This window comes from Anomaloglossus baeobatrachus, chromosome 3 (assembly GCF_048569485.1).
Source record: "Anomaloglossus baeobatrachus isolate aAnoBae1 chromosome 3, aAnoBae1.hap1, whole genome shotgun sequence".
In the NCBI taxonomy this organism is placed as follows: domain Eukaryota; kingdom Metazoa; phylum Chordata; class Amphibia; order Anura; family Aromobatidae; genus Anomaloglossus; species Anomaloglossus baeobatrachus.
In genome coordinates this window covers 579,671,951-579,693,794 of record NC_134355.1, presented here as the reverse complement: position 1 = coordinate 579,693,794, position 21,844 = coordinate 579,671,951, and positions in this window count along the sequence as shown.

Below are 21,844 nucleotides of genomic sequence, written 5' to 3'. Positions count from 1 at the left end.
CTTGCAAGTTGTTCTCCTATTCGAATCTCCTATGAAGAGTGGCATCATGGGCTCCTCAAAACAACTCTCAAATGATCTGAAAACAAAGATTATTCAACATAGTTGTTCAGGGGAAGGATACAAAAAGTTGTCTCAGAGATTTAAACTGTCAGTTTCCACTGTGAGGAACATAGTAAGGAAATGGAAGAACACATGTACAGTTCTTGTTAAGCCCAGAAGTGGCAGGCCAAGAAAAATATCAGAAAGGCAGAGAAGAAGAATGGTGAGAACAGTCAAGGACAATCCACAGACCACCTCCAAAGACCTGCAGCATCAACTTGCTGCAGATGGTGTCAATGTGCATCGGTCAACAATACAGTGCACGTTGCACAAGGAGAAGCTGTATGGGAGAGTGATGCGAAAGAAGCTGTTTCTGCAAGCACGCCACAAACAGTCGCCTGGGGTATGCAAAAGCACATTTTGGAAGAAGGTCCTGTGGACTGATGAAACAAAGATTGTGTTGTTTGGTCATACAAAGAGGCGTTATGCATGGAGGCAAAAAAACACGGCATTCCAAGAAAAGCACTTGCTACCCACAGTAAAATTTGGTGGAGGTTCCATCATGCTTTCGGGCTGTGTGGCCAATGCCGGCACCGGGGATCTTGTTAAAGTTGAGGGTCGCATGGATTCAACTCAGTATCAGCAGATTCTTGACAATAATGTGCAAGAATCAGTGACAAAGTTGAAGTTACGCAGGGGATGGATATTTCAGCAAGACAATCATCCAAAACACCACTCCAAATCTACTCAGGCATTCATGTAGAGGAACAATTACAATGTTCTGGAATGGCCATCCCAGTCTCCAGACCTGAATATCATTGAAAATCTGTGGGATGATTTGAAACGTGCTGTCCATGCTCGGCGACCATCAAACTTAACTGAACTGGAATTGTTTTGTAAACAGGAATGGTCAAGTATACCTTCATCCAGGATCCAGGAACTCATTAAAAGCTACAGGAAGCGACTAGAGGCTGTTATTTTTGCAAAAGGTGGATCTACAAAATATTAGTGTCACTTTTATGTTCAGGTGCCCATACTTTTGCATCGGTCAAATTATGTTTAAATGCGGAATGCACATTTTCTGTTAGTACAATAAACCTCATTTCAATCCAGAAATATTACTCAGTCCATCAGTTATTAGATATATGAAACTGAAATAGCTGTTGCAAAAACCCAAATTGTTATAAAGAAAAAAGGTTAACATTAATAGGGGTGCCCAAACTTTTTCATATGACTGTAAATGGGGTTGATACCAGCTGTAATGTCACCTCTCATCAAGCCCAGCAGTTTGTGATGTCATGGCATCTATCAGATACCTGACATCACAAACTGTTGGTACCAACAAAAAAAAATAGACAACAAAAAAAATATTTGAAAAAACACTCCCCAAATCATTCCCTCTTTCACCAATTTAAGGAAAAAAAAAATCTGGTCCGCAGTAATACAATAAGGGGGTCCCACGATGACTCTGGACCATTTAGAATATGGGGGGAACGCTCAGGGAACTTATCCCCCATTTTCTAGGAGTGCAGACCCTCCATGTGAGGAGTGTGGGTGCAATGAATCCCTGGGTCAACAGCAGCAGAGTCCGTGCTGTGAGCTCAGCGTCTCACTGTGACAGAACACAGGAAGCTGAGCTGACAGCCGCTCTGTGAATGCGGCAGCGTCTATTGTGAAGGAGGGGGCTGCGGGAGATCAATGCTGCACAGGTACCATGGGACACCGGGGAACACCCCGGGAGGTTATAGGGGGTGACCTGGCGGGGCCTGGGGAGGAGTTTCCTGTCACATGTGTCATGGCACATGCGACAGAAATCAGAGGAGTATGGTAAATGCGGCCGACGCGCTGCTGTGTGCGCGGCCATCTTGGATTTCTGGGAGGGGGTTGAGGGTCGGGGGGGGGCACTTTGGCGACACCGGGGGACCGGAGGGGAGCGGGGAGGAGATATATCTCCCATCTGACATGTTTGTTCATGCCAGATGGGAGATAAATAATGTTTTACCGGCACTGTCACTTACTGTAACGTGATCATCGGTATACGGTGTATACCGGCGATCACGTGAGCGGGGATTGTAAAAATCGGCCTGAATCACGATCTCCAGGGTCTCAGCTACCCCTGGTAGCTGAAACCCCAGAGATTTTCCGATGCTGGGGGGCGCTATACACTTATTTTTGCCTGCCGTTTATCTCTGTAAGGCTGTCGTAATGGGGTTAATTATTTATTTATTTATTTTACTGCACGATATAGACCCGCCCACTGGCGGCTGTGATTGGTTGCAGTGAGACAGCTGTCACTCAGCATGGGGGTGTGTCTGACTGCAACCAATCATGGGGGCCGATGGGCGGGGAAATCTGGGAATACGAGATTGAATAAAGAGCGGCAGCAATTTTCAAACGAGGAAAAGCCGCCGGAGCTTTGTGACAGCTGTGCAGCTGATCGGTGAGTAGGAAAGAGAGAGGAATTGTGCTGGGGACACAGGACGCATGGAAATACGCAATGTGCACACATAGGCTTACTGTGAAAAGCCACGCTTTTGGTGATCGAACCGTTACCGAACGGAAACTCGAATGTTGAACATTAAGCAAATCGTTCGAGTTCATCGAACGACTCGAACATCGCCCAAAACAACTTGAATTTGAAATTGGCGAACGGTTCGATTCGAACATCGCTTATCTCTACTCATGACATCACTGCTCATCACTGACTTCCATCACGCTGCATTCTCACATCAAGTCTTGCAGCGGCACGAGACTGTGACTAGCGGTGATGTCACGAGCTCACGGGACAGTTCACATGAAAAGGCAGCGGCCATGGAACTCAGTGAGAAGCTCTGACGTCACAAGTTCAAAGGAGTTCATCACAGGTAATGCAGGCAATGAACTCAGCTAACCTCATGACGTCGGTGCTCATTATATCCTGTAGGGACCTGACCTGACTTAATGATGTTAGCTCAGGTCACTGCATTGCTCTCCCAGCCAATGGGGAGCATTCTGTTCTTCATTGACTGGGACAGTGAGTATGGTATGGATTGTCGTGAGATCCCCTTATTGGATTACGCCAGACACAGAAATGTTTTTTCTTTTCAATAAATTGGTGAAAGAAGGAATGTTTTGGAGAGTGTTTCTTCAAATAAATTTTTTTTTATCTATTTTTTTTTATTACTGACTATGTTAGTGATATCGGGTATCTGATAGATGCCGTAACATCACTAATGTCAAGGCTTGATGCCAGGTGACATTACACAGCTGGTATCAACCCCCATATATTACCCCGTTTGTCACTGCACCAGGGCAACAGGATGAGCTGGGGCGAAGCACCAGGATTGGCGCATCTAATAGATGCAACACTTCTGGGGTGGCTGCGGCCTTTTTAGGCTGAGGAGTTTCCAATAACCGTGGACCTCCATAGTCTATGAATACTAGACCACAGCTGTCTGCTGAACCTTGGCTTTTGATCCAATTTGGGGGAGCCCACATTTTTTGTTTTAAATTATTTATTTAATTTAATTTAAAATAACAGCATGGGGTGCCCTCTGTCTACGTGGTCTGCAGGCTGACGCTATCTGCTTCATCTCAGCTGTGTACAAAAAATAGGGGCGACCTCACATCGTTTTATTGGGGGAAAATATTTAATTTGTGGCTAAAATGAAAACTAAAAACCCTTTAGTGACACATGAAAGACACTAAAGGGTGCAAGAGAACAATATGCAGGGGAGTGGGACATTATATATGTCTATTAGTGATGAGCGAGCATGCTTGTTACTACTCGGTACTCGCACGAGTATCACTGTGCTCGGTCTACTCGGCGGGGACCGAGTAATCTCGCGATACTCGTGCTGTACTCGTGGTCTTCATTTCTGCATGTTGGCGCTCTTTTGAGAGCCAGCCCTCATGCAGGGATTGGCTGGCAGACCACTGCAATGCCACAGCCCTGTTAGTTGTGGAATTGCAGTGATTGGCCGGCCTGCACAGCGTGACCGAGCCTTTATACCGGCCGGCGCGCTGTGCTCTGCTCACAGCTATCCAGACAGTCAGTGCAGGGAGAGTGTCGCTGATTCAGGGAAAGCTTTGCGGCCCTTTATAGCTTTTTCAGTTGCAGGGCTGCAAACAGTGTGACCAAAAGTCCTTCTCAGGACTATTCTAGTTGTATACAGGCAGGCAGGGTATAGCCAAGTCGGAGTACAGTAGCAGAGTCCTTCTCAGGACTATTGTTGCTATATACAGGCAGGGTATAGCCAGGTCTGAATACAGGCTAGTGACCAGAAGAGTCCTTGTCAGGACTATTGTACCAGTATACAGGCAGGCAGGCAGGCCGGCAGGGTATATATAGCCATTCCTAGTGGTGACCGTATACCAGCCTTCATCATATCTGGGGCTGGTGTATACAGTCTAAAACAGTCCAGATAGTGTCTGACTTGTCTGTAATTGTCGCTCCCCAAAAAAACCTGTTAGGTTCTTAGTGCGTCCGTGCTTGGTTTTTAAAACCGCACGTGTGTGCCTGTCGGTGGCAGCGTACAGGTGCACTTGTGTGCAATTTCCACAAACTTTGATATAACGCACAAGTAGTGAATACACGTCAGCACAGCATTGCAAAATGCGCAAGGGCATTGGCAAGGAACAAGGAAGTGGACGTGATGGTGGTGCAGGCAGAGGCCGAGGTCGTGGGCAAGCTCTAATTTCGCCACAACAAAGGGCCACATCTAGTCGCTCGCACGTCCTGTCCCAAATTCTTGGGGACCGCAGCAGTACACCGCTCTTGAACCAAGACCAGTGTCAACAGGTTAGTTGGATAGCAGATAATGCTTCCAGTCAGATTGGCACCACCACAAACACTATGTCTTCCACACGGTCAAGTGTCAGTAGCCGTGATACTGCACCGCACATTTCTGAACCTGATCCTCCTTCCTACCACCAGGCTGAGTACACGTCCTCCTCGGACATTAATGATCCCACACTTGGACACTCGGAAGAGCTGTTCACGTTTCCATTCACACATTCTGGCCTCTCGCCAGCTCATATTGAAGTGGGTCATGAGGAGATCGTCTGTACAGATGGCCAAATATTTGAGCAGCCACGTTCTCACGAAGTTGGCAACGTGTCTCAACAAGTGGTGGACGATGATGAGACACAATTGTCAGGAAGTCAGGAGGAGGAGCAGGGTGCGGAAGAGGAAGACGACGTGGTGGATGATCCAGTAACTGACCCAACCTGGCAGGAGGATATGCAGAGCGAGGACAGCAGTGCACAGGGGGAGGGAGGCGTAGCATCACAACAGGCAGTAAGAAGCAGGGTGGTGGCCCCAGGCAGAAGTCAGGCAACCGTTCCCCGGAACAACACGACGACACAAGGTGCCTGTACAAATGTTAGGTCTTCCCGAGTCTGGCAGTTTTTTAAGTTGGCTCCAGATGATTCTAAAAAGGCCATTTGCAACACCTGCCGTGCCAGCATCAGCAGGGGTACCAAAACTAGCAGCCTGACCACCACCAGCATGATCAGGCACATGTCAGCCAAGCACCCGACTTTGTGGGAAGTACAACAGAGTCGAGGAGCAGTGCTTGCTGATGTCACTGCTACGTCTTCGCTGGTTGTGCATGCGAGCCAATCCCCTGTCCATGCTGCCTGCGAACAAGCCTCCTCCACTCCTGCACCTGCAGTTGCCTACGCAGAAAGAACACCATCATCAAGCACGTCCTTGTCCCAGCGCAGCGTTCAGTTATCCATTCAGCAAACCTTTGAACGCAGGCGCAAATACACTGCCAACACCCCACATGCCACAGTTCTAAATGCTAACATTTCGCGACTGCTTGCGCTGGAAATGTTGCCTTTTAGGCTGATGGAGACAGAAGCATTCCGCGACCTGATGGCGGCAGCTGTCCCACGTTACTCGGTCCCCAGCCGCCACTATTTCTCCCGGTGTGCCGTGCCCGCGTTGCATAACCACGTGTCACAAAACATCACACGTGCCCTGAACAACGCTGTTTCACCCAAGGTCCACCTAACCACAGACACGTGGACAAGTGCTTGTGGGCAAGGCCGCTACATCTCGTTGACGGCACACTGGGTTAATATTGTGGAAGCTGGGACCCAGTCTGAGCGAGGGACGGAACACGTCCTTCCCACACCAAGGTTTGCAGGCCCTACCTCAGTCAGTGTTTCACCCACACTCTACAGCTCAGGAATGTCATGCTCTTCAGCCTCCTCCTCCTCCTGCGCATCCTCATCCACTGTACCCTCCACACCAGTCCCAAGCTGGAAGCACTGCAGCACTGCCTCGGCGAAGCGGCAACAGGCTGTGCTGAAGCTAATCTGCATCGGTGACAAACCCCACAATGCAGAAGAGGTGTGGACAGCTCTGAAACAGCAGGCAGATCACTGGCTCACACCTCTGAACCTAAAGCCAGGAAAGGTCGTGTGTGACAATGGCCGGAACCTGGTGGCGGCTTTGAGGCGAGGCCAGCTGACACATGTTCCATGCGTGGCCCATGTGCTCAACCTCGTGGTTCAGCGGTTTATAAAGTCATACCCAGAGCTGTCTGATCTGCTGGTAAAAGTTCGCCGCCTGTCTGCACATTTTCGAAAGTCACCTACTGCTTCAGCCGGCCTTGCCGGCTTTCAGCGCCGTTTGCATCTTCCGGCTCACAGACTGGTGTGTGATGTCCCCACGCGTTGGAATTCAACTCTGCACAAGTTGGTCAGGATATGTGAGCAGAAGAGGGCAGTTGTTGAGTACCTGCATCACCTAAGCCGTCGGGAAATAGGTCAAACTCCACACATAACACCTGAGGAGTGGAGATGGATGTCAGACCTATGTACCATCCTCCAAAACTTTGAGGACTCCACCAAGATGGTGAGTGGTGATGACGCCATTATTAGCGTCACCATACCGCTACTCTGCCTTCTAAAACGGTCTCTGCTGAAAAACAAACATGATGCATTGCAGGCGGAGCGCGATGAGTTGCAGCAAGAAACAGTAGTGGGTGTGGGTGATAACACACAGCCCAGCCTCGTCTCATCACAACGTGCAGTGGAGGACTATGACGAGGAGGAGGATGAAGACATGGAGCAACTCTCCGGCCAAATTGAGGATATGACATGCACACCAGTCATATCCTCGGTTCAGCGTGGCTGGCCAGAGGACAGGGTAGATGAGGAGGAGGAGGAGGAGGAGGAGGAGGACAGCATGTTCAGTCATCTTGTTGGTCAGGCTACTGAAGTCCTGGCTGTTAAGAGTCTGGCGCACATGGCTGACTTTATGGTAAGCTGCCTGTCTCGTGACCCTCGCGTTAAGAACATCTTGGCCGACAATCATTACTGGTTGGTAACACTGTTAGACCCACGCTACAAGGAGAACTTTTTGTCTCTTATACCCGTGGAGGAGAGGTCAACCAAAATGCAGCAGTTCCGGAAGGCCATAGTCACGGAAGTAGGCAAAGCATTCCCCTCACAAAACGCTAGCGGCATAGGTCAGGAATCAGTGGACAACCGAGGCGTACAGCCGAGAGAGGCACAAGTCCAATCCGCCAGAGGTAGGGGAACAGTCTTTAAGATGTGGGACAGTTTTCTCAGCCCCTCACGTACCACAGCCCCTGAGGTGCGGGGTAGTGCCACAAGAAATCCTAAGTTTGCCCAGATGCTGAAGGAGTACCTTGCAGATCGAACAACTGTACTCCGACATTCCTCTGTGCCTTACAATTATTGGGTATCCAAGCTGGACACGTGGCATGAATTGGCTCTCTACGCCTTGGAAGTCCTGGCCTGCCCTGCCGCTAGCGTTTTGTCAGAGCGTGTTTTTAGTGCCGCAGGTGGAATCATTACAGATAAACGCACCCGCCTGTCAACTGAAAATGCTGACAGGCTGACTCTGATCAAGATGAACAAGGGTTGGATTGGGCCAGACTTCACCACACCACCAGCAAATGAGAGCGGAATTTAAAGTTTGCCATGTACGTCCACTCACCCATGGGTACACACTTCTGGACTTTGGATAATCGCTGGACTGCTCCTCCTTCTCCTCATGCGCCACCATGATGACCGTTACAAATTGCAATACTTAGGCCTTTGTTTCAGGTATACCCCCAGTGGTAAATTTTTTCGCCCATTCTTTGCAGAATGGACATTACAACGACAGGAGACCCGCTCCTTTGCAATGAGAACAATGTTTTGAGGCCCTCATGCACGTCTCTACCCAGGGACAACGTGGAGCCTCCCAATTTTTGGCTGCCCTGCCTAAGGGCTATACTATAATACACCCACTTCCTGACAATGGACACTTAATGTTTTGAGGCCCTCATGCACGTCTCTATCCAGGGACAACGTGGAGCCTCCCAATTTTTGGCTGCCCTGCCAAAGGGCTATACTATAATACACCCACTTCCTTACAATGGGCACTTCAAGTTTACAGGCCCTCATGCACGTCTCTACCCAGGGACAACGTGGAGCCTCCCAATTTTTGGCTGCCCTGCCTAAGGGCTATACTATAATACACCCACTTCCTGACAATGGACACTTAATGTTTTGAGGCCCTCATGCACGTCTCTATCCAGGGACAATGTGGAGCCTCTCAATTTTTGGCTGCCCTGCCAAAGGGCTATACTACAATAGACCCACTTCCTTACAATGGGCACTTCAAGTTTACAGGCCCTCATGCACGTCTCTACCCAGGGACAATGTGGAGCCTCTCAATTTTTGGCTGCCCTGCCAAAGGGCTATACTACAATAGACCCACTTCCTTACAATGGGCACTTCAAGTTTACAGGCCCTCATGCACGTCTCTACCCAGGGACAATGTGGAGCCTCTCAATTTTTGGCTGCCCTGCCAAAGGGCTATACTATAATACACCCACTTCCTTACAATGGGCACTTCAAGTTTACAGGCCCTCATGCACGTCTCTATCCAGGGACAATGTGGAGCCTCTCAATTTTTGGCTGCCCTGCCAAAGGGCTATACTACAATAGACCCACTTCCTTACAATGGGCACTTCAAGTTTACAGGCCCTCATGCACGTCTCTACCCAGGGACAATGTGGAGCCTCTCAATTTTTGGCTGCCCTGCCAAAGGGCTATACTATAATACACCCACTTCCTTACAATGGGCACTTCAAGTTTACAGGCCCTCATGCACGTCTCTATCCAGGGACAATGTGGAGCCTCTCAATTTTTGGCTGCCCTGCCAAAGGGCTATACTATAATACACCCACTTCCTTACAATGGGCACTTCAGGTTTACAGGCCCTCATGCACGTCTCTATGCAGGGGCATTGGTGAACCTCACAATTTTGGACTGCCCTGGCAAAGGAAAATACTACAAAGACTCACTTCCTCAAAATGGGCACATTAGACTCAAGAGGCCTTCATGTACGTCTCTTCTCAGGGACATCGGAGTGCCACACAATGTTTTCACGTAAAATCTTTCATGTATTAATCTCAAAAAGTAACATACACCAGCTCTATCTCACTATTGGGTATGTGCCCTTAACATTTCTGCCATGAAAAATCATTTTGGGGTCATTTTGGAAGGTTTTCTGGTGAGTCCGTAAAAATGGCGTGAAACGCGGACAAAATTGTTCACAGCTGTGACTTTTGAGTGATAAATGCTTCAAGGGGTCTTCCCCATGCTGTTGCCATGTCATTTGAGCACTCTTCTGAGACTTTTGTGCCATTTTTAGGGTTTCTCCATGCTGCCGGGGGGTCATTTCACAAAAATACTCGGGTCTCCCATAGGATAACATTGGGCTCGTTGCTCGGCCCGAGTACACGAGTATCTTGGGAGGCTCGGCCCGAGCTTCGAGCACCCGAGCTTTTTAGTACTCGCTCATCACTAATGTCTATCTATCTATCTATCTATCTCTCTATCTATCTAGCTATCTTTCTAGCTTTTGACTGTATGTAACCCTACTTCTGGTTTTTTTTTGCGGTCCCCCCAAAAAACGGAAGGCATACGGATGTAAAACGGTCCTTATACAGAATGGATTGGATGCGGTTGTCACATGGATGTTCATTGTTTAAAAAAATTAGCCCTATGGCCTGAGTCCTGGATGATGCTGGGAGTCACCATCACAAGGGCCTCCAATGACAAATAGTAGTTATTCTGGAGTAGGAATACTGTCCTAATTTTTCCGCCACTACACAATGTGCAGTGTGGCGCCCTGGAAAAGCCAGGACGTCACAGGTACTGCAACAACACACCCCACACCCCGGCTAGGCACATCTAGGTCAAACAGAAATCCTTGTTGCCTCCCTCCAGGGGCTGATGTCCACACCAGGGGGTGGAGCCAGGCGGTTGGCACCACCCACCGAGGAGTTCACAGTCCTGGAGGCGGGATAGAAGGTCAGATAGTGACGAGTAGTTTGGAGTGGAGGAGTGAAGTGGTAGCGGAGGAGACTGACCGTGTCCGGGTGCGTGGCCCGGGCACATACAGCAAGGTTGGCAGACGGTGGTGACCGTCTACAGGAGGGGCTGATTGACGTGAACCGTAAGGACCGGGGATGGGCGGTGGCCCACCGGTACCGGATCGGGGAGCGAAGAAAAGCCAGCACCATTTGGCAGGGCCTACGGACCCCGACCAGGCTAGGAGTCGCCGTAAAACTGGTCAAATCCGTTAGCGAAGGGAACCTCCGGGGTTTCCCAGCAGTCAAGACCCGATTGAAGGCAACAGCTCAAACCGTGAAGGGAAATACAGTCACCGCCAAGGCTACAGTTCCCAGGGCCAGAGCCTGCGGGCAAAAGGGGCTCCCTCAGCCTCCATCCAAGCTGGGGAGCGGGTTACCGGTGGGAAGCCACTGGAACCGAGAACATAACACAGGTACAGGGAAAGGCAGTCACCGCCAACCTACCGGGAGAAGAACCACCGCAGCCGTCTGTGGGACCCGTCCATCCAGCCGTTTGTTTTACCGGAGACTTTGTATTCATCATTGGCTGAGTGAGTACCACTGTGCCGTGTGGCACCGCGCTGCCCCCGCGACCCTGCAGCTCACCAGGCCCGTAACTTGCCTGCCATCCTTCCCTTACCGGGCCCCGGGACAACCAACCCCCCCTACCCACGGAGGGGAAAAACAACATCCAAGCTGCTCCCTGTCATCACTCCCGGGATCCCCGTCCAGAACAGCGGTGGTGTCACAACCTCACCACAACCGTGGGTGGCGTCACAAACAATAAATCCCCAAAAACCATTCCCCTTTTCAATCACGGGCGAGGAGCGCCACTCGAGTCCCCAGGATCCGGCCCATCGCTCGAGCCACCACCGAGCAGCAAGCGAAGCAGCCGCAGCGCCGGACCCGAGCGTGGTGAGCGCAGCGTCCCCTCCCCGCCCGCGACAGCAGTAGTTACAAAAATTAGCCCTATGGGCTGAGTCATGGTTGACACGAGAAGTCCCCATCACAAAGGCCTCCAATGACAAATAGTAGTTAGGCTGGAGTAGGAGTACTGTCCTGGTTTGTCTGCCACTGCACAATCTGCATAGTGTTTACAAAAATTAGCCCTATCATGGTTGACGCAGGAAAGAAATGGCTTTATATGGGAAGGGATGGAGGTTAACAGCAGTAGTCAAAATGAACATTTTGGGGGAATTTAGTTTGGCTTGCTCTCATCTGGAGGGATTGCACCTGTGGAGAAATCCAGTCTTTGTTGAATTTAATCAGAGTAAGTCTGTCTGCATTTTCTGTGGAGAGGCATGAGCGCCTATCAGTGACTATTTCCCCTGCAGAACTGAAAACACGCTCTGACATCTCACTAGCAGCCGGACAGGCCAGCACCTCCAAGGCATATAAGGAGAGGTTGGGCTAAGTGTTCAGCTTGGACACCCAATAAGTAAAGGGAACTGAAGCATCAGAAAGGACACAGGTATGGTCACTTAAGTACCCCTTGACCATGTTGTACAACTGCTCCCTCCTTGGCATTGTTACAGGCACAGATAGCCCTTGTTGATGTCTTGGTTTATTGAAAATGGGTCAGTTTGAGCACATTTTCCCCCCATTTCTAATGCACCTGGTGTTGGTGTCTCTCCCCATTAATCCTTGGTGTTGAAAAGAGTCGGTATGTCTGCCACGAGCGTTGTCTGAGGATGATGTTTTCATCAACTGACCTACAACGGCCCTCTTGAAGGATTTAATTGTGCAACATTTTGGTGACTCCAAAAAGAGAGAAGGAAATTTCTCCTTGTACGGTGGGTCCAGAAAGGTGGCCAACCAGTATAGGTTGTTGGATAAAATGTGTATCACACGAGGGTCTTGCCACAGACACTTACACATGAACTGTGCCATGTGGGCCAAGCTGCAAACAGGCAAAGGTTCTGTGTCCCCACCAGGAGGAACAATACCCATCCTCTCCTCACGCTGACTTGCCTCCTTCTCCTCCAACTCCTGCTCTCAAGTCCATCCATGCTGGACAGACATAAAGCTGGGGTTGAGAGTCCCCTGTGTAGCACAGAAAAACAAGTCTTCTTCCTCCCTATCCTCATCATCATCACCTAATGTTGCCTCAGAATATTGTATAAGAGACACGAATTAAGGCAGATGAAAAGACCATATTAATACTTGATCAAGGACTATACCCCAAATACAGAATTAAATAAACAAAAGAGACAAAGAGTAATGCTAGTCAAAGACAAAAGTATCTATAACCAGATAATAAAGACCAGTGAACTCCATATTGCAAAAATAGAAAAACGTTTATTGCTACATTTAAGGCCTGAAACACACATCCATGAAAAATCACGCACATGTGTTACGGTCCGTTTTTCGGGTCCGTGTCCCGTTTTTGTGTCCGTTTTTATGGTCCATGTGCCATCTGTGTGAACTGTGTATGCTAGCCGTGTGTGCGTGTGGAATGTCCGTGTGTGCGTGTGAAACTTAACTGACGTGTGTGTGTGTTGTCCGTGTGAAATGTCCGTGTGTGATGTAAAATGTAGTTGCTACATGTTGGCTGACAGCAGACAGCGACGCGCACTTAGAATGAACTCGGGTGAACTTCACCCGACTTCATTGTCATACCGCGGCTCTGTCTGGGTGTCTCGTACTGATTAGCGGTCACCCGTGAAGAACTCACCGGTGACCGCTAATCCCCTGAGTGACTGAAGTGAGCAGCGCGATTAGCGCTGCCATCACTCAGGTTACCCGTGGCTAGCTGGATCCGCCTCCCGTGACTGCAACTCACCTGTGACTTTATCGCTGTCACTCGGGCGACTTGCTGTCACAGTTGGAAGATCCAGTGGTGGCCGCGAGTTACCTGAGTGACGTCATCGCTGATCACGATACTCACCTCAGTTGCTGTGTGGAACTGTCAGGAGCGGCGGTGTTCTCCTGCAGCTCCTGTCACCTTCATGTAGCAGAGATGGAAGCGACGCTGGACCTCCGTGGATTACGTCGGACATGGATGGGTATTTGGGGCATAATAAATTGGTGAACAAGGTTTTTTTTTAGTGTTTATTATTTCAAATAAAGGATTTTTCGTTATGTGTGTTTATTTACTGTAACTTACAGATTAATCATGGAAGGTATCTCTGGGAGAAGCCTGCAATGATTAATCTTGGACTTAGTGGCAGCTATGGGCTGCCATTAACTCTTTATTACCCCAATTGCCAACGCACCAGGGCAATTCGGGAAGAGCCGGGTAGAGTCCCAGAATTATCGCATCTAATGGATGCGGCAATTCTGGGCGGCTGCTGGCTGATATTGTTGGGCTGGGGGGCTCCCCATAACGTGGAGCTCCCCATCCTGAGAATACCAGCCTTCAGTCGTGTGACTTTACCCTGGCTGGTATCAAAAGGGGGGGTGACCGCACGTGTTTTTTTTTAAATTATTATTATTTTTTTTTTAATGCACAGTATTGACCCGCCCACCGGCGGCTGTGATTGGCTAGAGTTAGAACGGTGTCACTCAGCGTGGGGGTGTGTCTCACTGCAACCAATCATAAGCGTCAGTGTGTGGGGAAAGCAGGGAATACGAGATTGTTTAATAAGCAGCCGGCTTTTTCAAAAGAGGAAAAGCCGCCGGAGTTTATTGAACAGCCGTGCAGCGCTGCGCCGGTGATCGGGGATCGGTAAGTATGAGAGAGGGGGGAGACTGACCGACAGACAGAGAGAGGGACAGACAAGACAGAGAGAGACCGACAGACAGACACAGAGAGACCGACCGACGGGCTGAGGGAGACTGACCGACATAGACAGAAAAAGAAAGAATGACCGACATCGCGACTAAAAAGCACAAAACGTACATGGAGCATACAGAGATGCATCCGTGTCACGTTATTGTGTGCACATACCCATTGACTTTCATGGGGTCCATGTGTGCGTGTTCCGTGCAAAAAACGGACATGCTTCCGTGCAAAACGGAAACACATACGGATCACGGACACTGACACACGGACCTTATGGAATAACGCACGTGTGACCTCAATGATAGATTAACATTAGTGCATGTTTGTCCATGTCTCCGGTATATACGGAAACGGACCAAACACGCACGTGTTTAACGGATGTGTGTTTCAGGCCTCAAACAGCAAGAGGGAGGACTTAAGTCAATACATCACATTTTACAAATAATTAGTGACCAAGTGGAAAAATGAGGAAGGTCCCAAAAACACACAGCACAGATAACCCTGTAAAGTGAGCTTAATGCCCAATATCCTAATATAGTATTAATACCATTTCAATAAGTCAATTGATCCCACTACCCTCAGGAATCACTAGGTGGCAGTGGAAGCCCAGTGCTTAATGCATTAAATCAGTATTGAAAGAGATACTGGCAAAAAATCCTACATTATATTGCATAAATACCAGGAACAATATTAAACTCACCCATAGTGGGTACTCTGTGCTGTAAGAATGTGCCCCGGCGCGCACGTTTTGTTGTCTTCCTCGGGGGGCCGCAGTGTCTGGCTGGGATGGGTAGTATCCCCCATTGGGAAATCTGGCTCCATAGACACATGCTCGGCACTCAAAACGTCCTCTTTGTGATGCAGTGATTGTTTCAACAGACACAGCAGCAGGACGGTTAAGCTGAAAATAGCCTGATCACCGCTACCCAGCTTGGTGCAGTACTCAAAGTTCTCAAGAACCTCACAAATGTCAGTGATCCACACTCACTCAACAGTTATGTGTGGTGGTTGACTCTCAGTCTGGTAGGCATGTTGAAGCTGGTATTCAGCTGTTGCCCTCTGCTGCTTAGTAATCCTTGCCAGTGTGGAGCCCACCACCTGCAGCGGTCGCCCCAGGGACTTCATTCCACCTTCAGGGACGCCACAGGGTCTCCACTTTTTGGGAATTCTGGCAACAGATATGTCAGGTTTATTTATATAGGAGTCATGACGCCACTCACGGTTTGCGGTCAGGGATATGGCTGACCGCCACTGCAGATTTAACGAGCGTCTGGGGCTGATGGAGTCTGCAGTCTGATGGTGTGGCCTCCCGTGAGTGAGGCGGGCCCCAGGGGCTCGGGTGTATGCAAAAACAGGTCTCAGAATAACTCAGTCTCAGTCCAAGATGTCTTTCATCTGTTCTTTACTCACTTTTAGATGCTGAGATAAACCAGGTGGAACCAGGTATCCTTTAGGCCGGTCTAAGGGTAACCGTTACTTGCCTTCCTAGCACTTCTTGTTTCGAATAACCCCTGACTTGAAGTACCGTGGGACTCATCCAGGGAAGTCGCTACTGCCTTTTCTCCCCTTTTTGGTCCGTTTTCCGGCAGCGTGGACCAAGGTAGATGGCTCCAGGCTTGATCCTCCTTATGGGCCCCCTCATTGCTGCTGAGGCTCGGACTCTAGATGGTTGGTGAGGGACTTGCAGTTCCCCTCACCGGCAGGTTTAGCAGATCAATAAATGGACATCTACTCTAGGGACCTGTTCCCCGTGCGTGCCTAGTCACCAGCAGTCCCCATACTCGACCAACTGACTCCCTCAGTATCTTTCTGACTGACTGGCCAGTAACTGTTCTCCCCCGCTAACAGCTACTTCACTTGCAGGGTCTGACTAGCGTGTCAGCACGCGTCCTACTCCTCAGGCCACCCTTTGCACTTCTCCCTACCAGACTGGCTAGCTCTTCCTACTTTCCTGACAGCCGCTGCAACCTAGCTTCCAGCCCCTTCCCTACACCCCTAGATGAGATGTGGAGGAAAACCCCCTCTTGGGTCTGCCCAAGGGTCCCCTCTAAGGTGTGGGAGACCTGGTTGCTATGTGTTTGTGCGTACACACCCTATTCCAGCCTTTGGATTACCTGAAAGTACTGCACCAGCATGGGTGCAGTACTCAGTGGCGCCTGACCAGGTTAGGGGCACCACACCAGCATATAGAATGTAGAGTTCAACGGTGTGGGCAGGTCGCACATGAGTTGGTGACTTGGCAAATTAAAACGCTTTTGCAGCACTGTAAGACCAGCAAAAGCAGAAGAGGAATGGCAGAAATTGGCACTAATATGTCGCACCTTCTCAAGTAGGTATGGCAAGTCAGGGTATGTTTTCATAAATTTCTGAACAACTAGGTTCAGCACATGAGCCATGCATGGTACGTGTACTAGCTTGCCAACCTTTAAAGCCGCCACCAGGCTACGCCGATTGTCGCAAATAACCATGCCGAGTTGGAGGTGCAGTGGGGAGAGGCACTGATTGTTCTGCTCTTTTATACCTTGCCACAGCTCTGCTGTAGTGTGTGGTTTGTGACCTAAACAGATTAGATTCAATACTGCACCACTCCCAGTTTGGCAGTGATGGAAAGGGTAATTCAGCAGAGGGTGAGGAGCTGGAGGAGGAGGAGGAAGAGGGGAGACAGGAAGTGGCATATAATGAGGCGGAAATGCTGGTAGAAGTTAGTCCTACTATTCTTGGCATGGGTAGGATGTGTGATGTTACAGTTTGAGACTTTGCCTCAGCCTCCACCAGGTTCACACAGTCTGCCGTGACAGATCTGTATGGACGCTGTCCACAACAACTTGTCCACGTGTCTGTTGTTAGGTGGACCTTCCAGGTTACGCCATTGGTCAGAGCACAGTTGAGATTGTTTAACATGTGCTTGTGTAAGGCAGGGATGCACAACAAACAAAATAGTGGCGGCTGGGAACACTTTCATGGAACAGCCACAACCACGGGATCACGGAAACACTGTGTTCTCACAAGCCTAAATGGCAACATCTCCATGACTCCAAGGCTAATTTGCCTTCCAGCAAACTGATCAGATGATATTGGATCCGGATTGGATGGCGCGGGACCTTGACCCAGGATTACTGCGGAGGGGGGTTCTTTATTTCAATAAAGATGGAGTCACTAATTGTGTTGTGTTTTATTTCTAATAAAAATATTTTTCTGTGTGTTGTGTTTTTTTTATCTGTACTAGAAATTCATGGTGGCCATGTCTAATATTAGCGTGACACCATGAATTTCGGGCTTAGGGCCAGCTGATAATATACAGCTATCCCTAACCCCATTATTACCCAGCGAGCCACCTGGCATCAGGGCAGCTGGAAGAGTTGGATACAGCTCCAGATGATGGCGCTTCTATGAATGCGCCATTTTCTGGGACGGCTGCGGACTGCAATTCACAGCAGAGGGGCCCAGAAAGCTCGGGCTAACCTGTGCGGCGGATTGCAATCCCCAGCTGCCTAGTTGTACCTGGCTGTACTGAAAAATTGGGCGAAGGCCATGTCATTTTTTTTTTTTAATTATTTCATGACATTCATGAAATAATTAAAAAAAAAAAGGGCTTCCCTATATTTTTGGTTCCCAGCCGGGTACAAAGAGGCAGCTGGGGGTTGGGGGCTGCCTGTAGCTTCCTGCTATACCTGGCTAGCATACAAAAATATGGCGAAGCCCACGTCATTTTTTTGGGGGGCAAAAAACTCCTGCATACAGTCATGGATAGAGTATGCTGAGCCTTGTAGTTCTGCAGCTGCTGTCTGCTCTCCTGCATACACTAGTGGATGGAGGATGCGGAGCCTTGTAGTTCTGCAGCTGCTGTCTGCTCTCCTGCATACACTATTGGATGGAGGATGCTGAGCCTTGTAGGTCTGCTCCCCCTGACTCTCCCTCCAGCATACAGTCCCAGATGGAGCATGCTGAACCTTGTAGTTCTGCAACGGTCTGCTCTCCTGCATACACTAGTGGAGAATGAAGAACATATTGAAGAAGGAAATTACATCAGACCTTTCTTCTTTTTTTTTTTTTTTTTCAACAATCTTTAATGGCATTGTTCACTGATAAAAAAACGCATAAAAATGCAGTGAGCAAAAACGCAGCAAAAAACGCACCAAAACGTGGTAAAAACGCACGCGTTTTTTGCTGCGTTTTTCTGCCGCGGGTACGTTTTTATGCGTTTTTTGCCGCAAAATCGCACAGAAATGCAGCGTAAAAAAAACGCAGTGTGTGAACCTAGCCTTAAAAGGACTTTTTGTGTTATTAAGAGGCCTACACACTCCCTAGCAACTGCTCGCTCTATGCCTACGCTGATGCAACGCTGGCTTTGGATGCAAAATGGTGGCGGAAGGTCTTTTACAGACCCTATGATGCTGAGCGGCCAGCCAATCACAGTAATGCCACAACCAAGATGACTGCAGCATTACTGTGTGATTGGTGAAGAAGCCCAGCATATTTATTGGCTGCAAATCAGGCGCCAAAATGGCTGGGTAGGACATCTGAATATAGCGAGGTGAATACACCATTACTTGCAATATAACGAATAGCCCAAATACTGTGCTATTCTGCGAATAGTGAATAGTGACGAATACATTCGCTCATCACTAGTTAAGTCATTTATATTTTAAGAGCTCAGACTTTTTTATTCCTTTACTTTTTGATGAGGAAAAGGGGGTTTATTTAAATATGAACATTTTCATTTTTTTATTACTTTTAATGTATAATTTTAGTCCTCATAGGAGACTTGTACATTTTATTGTTTGATCCATTGAATTGCAAAATAATACAAATCATGGTCTATTATAAAGCCTTGCCTGTGGCTTAGCTTCATGGGAGTACCATGATGGCAGCTACTGGTCCTCTCTCCCACCATGATAACACATCAGCACACTGCAATACATCGATTCACTCCACTATTTAAATGTGACTATCAGAAATTGATAGTGTCATTTAAATGGTTAAACGCAACCCACTTGTTAAATGCCACAAAACATCAGAATTCTCATTGACTTTGCAGGCGTAATGGATAAGCATGCAGGTTTGTGACAAATCTACATCCAAAAACATGTAAAAAAAAAATGAACTGTGTGCACATCGCCTTAAGGGTGCTTTACACGCTGCGACATCGCTAACGATATATCGTCAGGGTCACGTCATTATTGACGCACATCTGGCGCCGTTAGCGACATCGCAGCGTGTGACACCAATGAGCGATGATCAACGAGCGCAAAAACGTGAAAAATCGTTGCTCATTGACACGTTGTTCATTTCCTTAATATCGTTGCTGTTATATTATATGATATTGGTCGTCGTTCCTGCGGCAGCACACATCGCTATGTGTGACACCGCAGGAACGACGAATATCTCCTTACCTGCGTCCACCGGCAATGAGGAAGGAAGAAGGTGGGCGGCATGCTCCGGCCGCTCATCTCCGCCCCTCCTCTGCTATTGGACGGCTGCCGTGTGACGTCGCTGTGACACTGCACGAACCGCCCCCTTAGAAAGGAGGCGGATCGCCGGCCAGAGCGACATTGCAGGGAAGGTAAGTCCATGTGATGGGTGTTAGCGATGTTGTGCCCCACGGGCAGCGATTTGCCCGTGACGCACAACCGACAGGGGCGGGTACGCTCGCTAGTGATATCGGTACCGATATCGCAGTGTGTAAAGTACCTGTACCGCCCGCGCTCGGCTGCAGCCAAGCCGCTCGGATCCGGACTCGTGTATCGGTGGCTCGAGCGCCTCCGGACCGGGGGTCACTTCGCTCTGAAAGGGGCTGGCACTTTGAAGGGGGTTTAGGGTTATGGCCGAGGCCGTGGTTTTGGGTTAGAGTTCGTGATGCCACCCATGGGTTGTGGTGAATGTAGGCACCACTGCTGCTGTTTACTAGGCACTCCGGGGGAGATGTTGTGCAGCTTTGGTGTTAACCCCTCCGTGGGCAGGGGTGATGGCCCCATTTGGGGTGATGTGTCGGTGCTTGGCGGTGCAGGGCAATGCGTGTGTGGTGCCCTGGACTAGCCAGGTTGTCACAGGTAACACGCACACACCCCAACCACCCTAGGCAGTTACATTAGCCAGACACAAAATCCTTGTTGCCTCCCTCCAGGGTCTGATGTCCACACCAGGTGGGGCGGAGCCAGGCGGTTGGCCCCACCCACCGAGGAGTTCACAGGCCTGGAGGCGGGAAAAGGAGAGATCAGTCTTGGAGGTTGAAGTGAGAGGAGTAAAGTGGAGAGTGTCTGGGTTGTGGCCCAGGCACTGACAGCAAGGTTGGCAGACGGTGGCGGCCGTCTGCAGGAGTGGTGGATCAACGCGGAACCGTAGGACCGGGGTCGGGCAGTGGCCCGCCGGTACCGACCGGGGAGCGAAGTGAAGCTAGCACACACAGGCAGGGCCATCGGACCCCGACTAAGCTTGGAGTCGCCGTCAACAGTCAAATCCGAGTGTGACAGGAACCCCAGGGGTTTCCTAGCAACCAAAGACCCGTTAGAAGGCAACCGTCTGCACCGTGAGGGTATACAGCCACCGCCAACGGCTAGAGACCCAAGGGCCAGCGCCTGCGGGCAAAACGGGCTCCTCCGGCATCCATACACCGGGGAGCGGACTACCGTTGGGAACCCATCGTAGTCAAGACAGTACACAAAGGTGCAGGGAAAGACAGCCGCCATCACCTGTCCGGGGAGAGACACTGCAGCCGGCTGCGGGACCCGTCCATCCAGCCGTTTGGTTTACCGGAGACTTTGTGCATCTCTTGCTGAGTGAGTACACCCGTGCCATCCGGCACCGCGCCACGCTGTCCCTGCAACCCTGCACCTCACCTACCCTGCCTCCCCGTCACACCACCGGGCCCCGGGACCACTAACCCCTACCCACGGAGGGTTAAAACAACATCCCAGCTGCTCCCTACCATCGCTCCCGGGATCCTCGTCACCAGTAATTGTAGTGCCCATCTTCACCACAACCCGTGGGTGGCGTCACGGACTAAATCCCCAAACCAAACCACCCCCCTTTTCACTCATGGGTGAGGAGCGCCGCTCGAGTCCCTGGATCCGGCCCACTGCTCGAGCTACCGAGCCGCAGCAGCAGCGCCAGACCCGAGCGTTAGCGAGCGCAGTGCCCCGCCGCCCGCGACAACTTGGCGTCACGAACAGGATTGAACCGATCTACTTACCAGTTGAAGTGCGCCTTGTGGTCTCCGCCGGCGGCGTCCGTCTGAAAAATTTGAAGCGCCGCCATCTTTGGCACGAAGATTTCCCGCTTAAGCGTCTTCCCCGAGCAGGGAAGGTGCGAAGGCGAAGCCCCGCCCCAACAAGTGGAAGTGCTAAAGAGAACCAAGGGAGGGCGGGTGAAAGCCTGCCTGATGTAGCCGAGGCCAGAAAAGTGGGGACGCCAGGACTCTGCAAAGATACCCAGTTCCTGAAAGCAGCTTGCAACATGTCCGCACCACCTGAAAGGCCTTAGTCTCCGGAGCCTGCCCCCGGGCCTGAGGCGTGGTTGAAAACCCAAGTGATGCTGTTGTGCTGTCGTAACCGGGCCCAAGTACGGGACCTGCTGGATTGCTGGACCGCTGAGATGGAGGAGCTGGCTGTGGTCGAACGGGCACATGAAATAGAGGCCATGCTAGTGAGCTGGTGAGTGACCCACGCCCTTGTGTCCCTGAAGAACCGGCCGCTGCGGCTGAAGGACTCAGTCTACC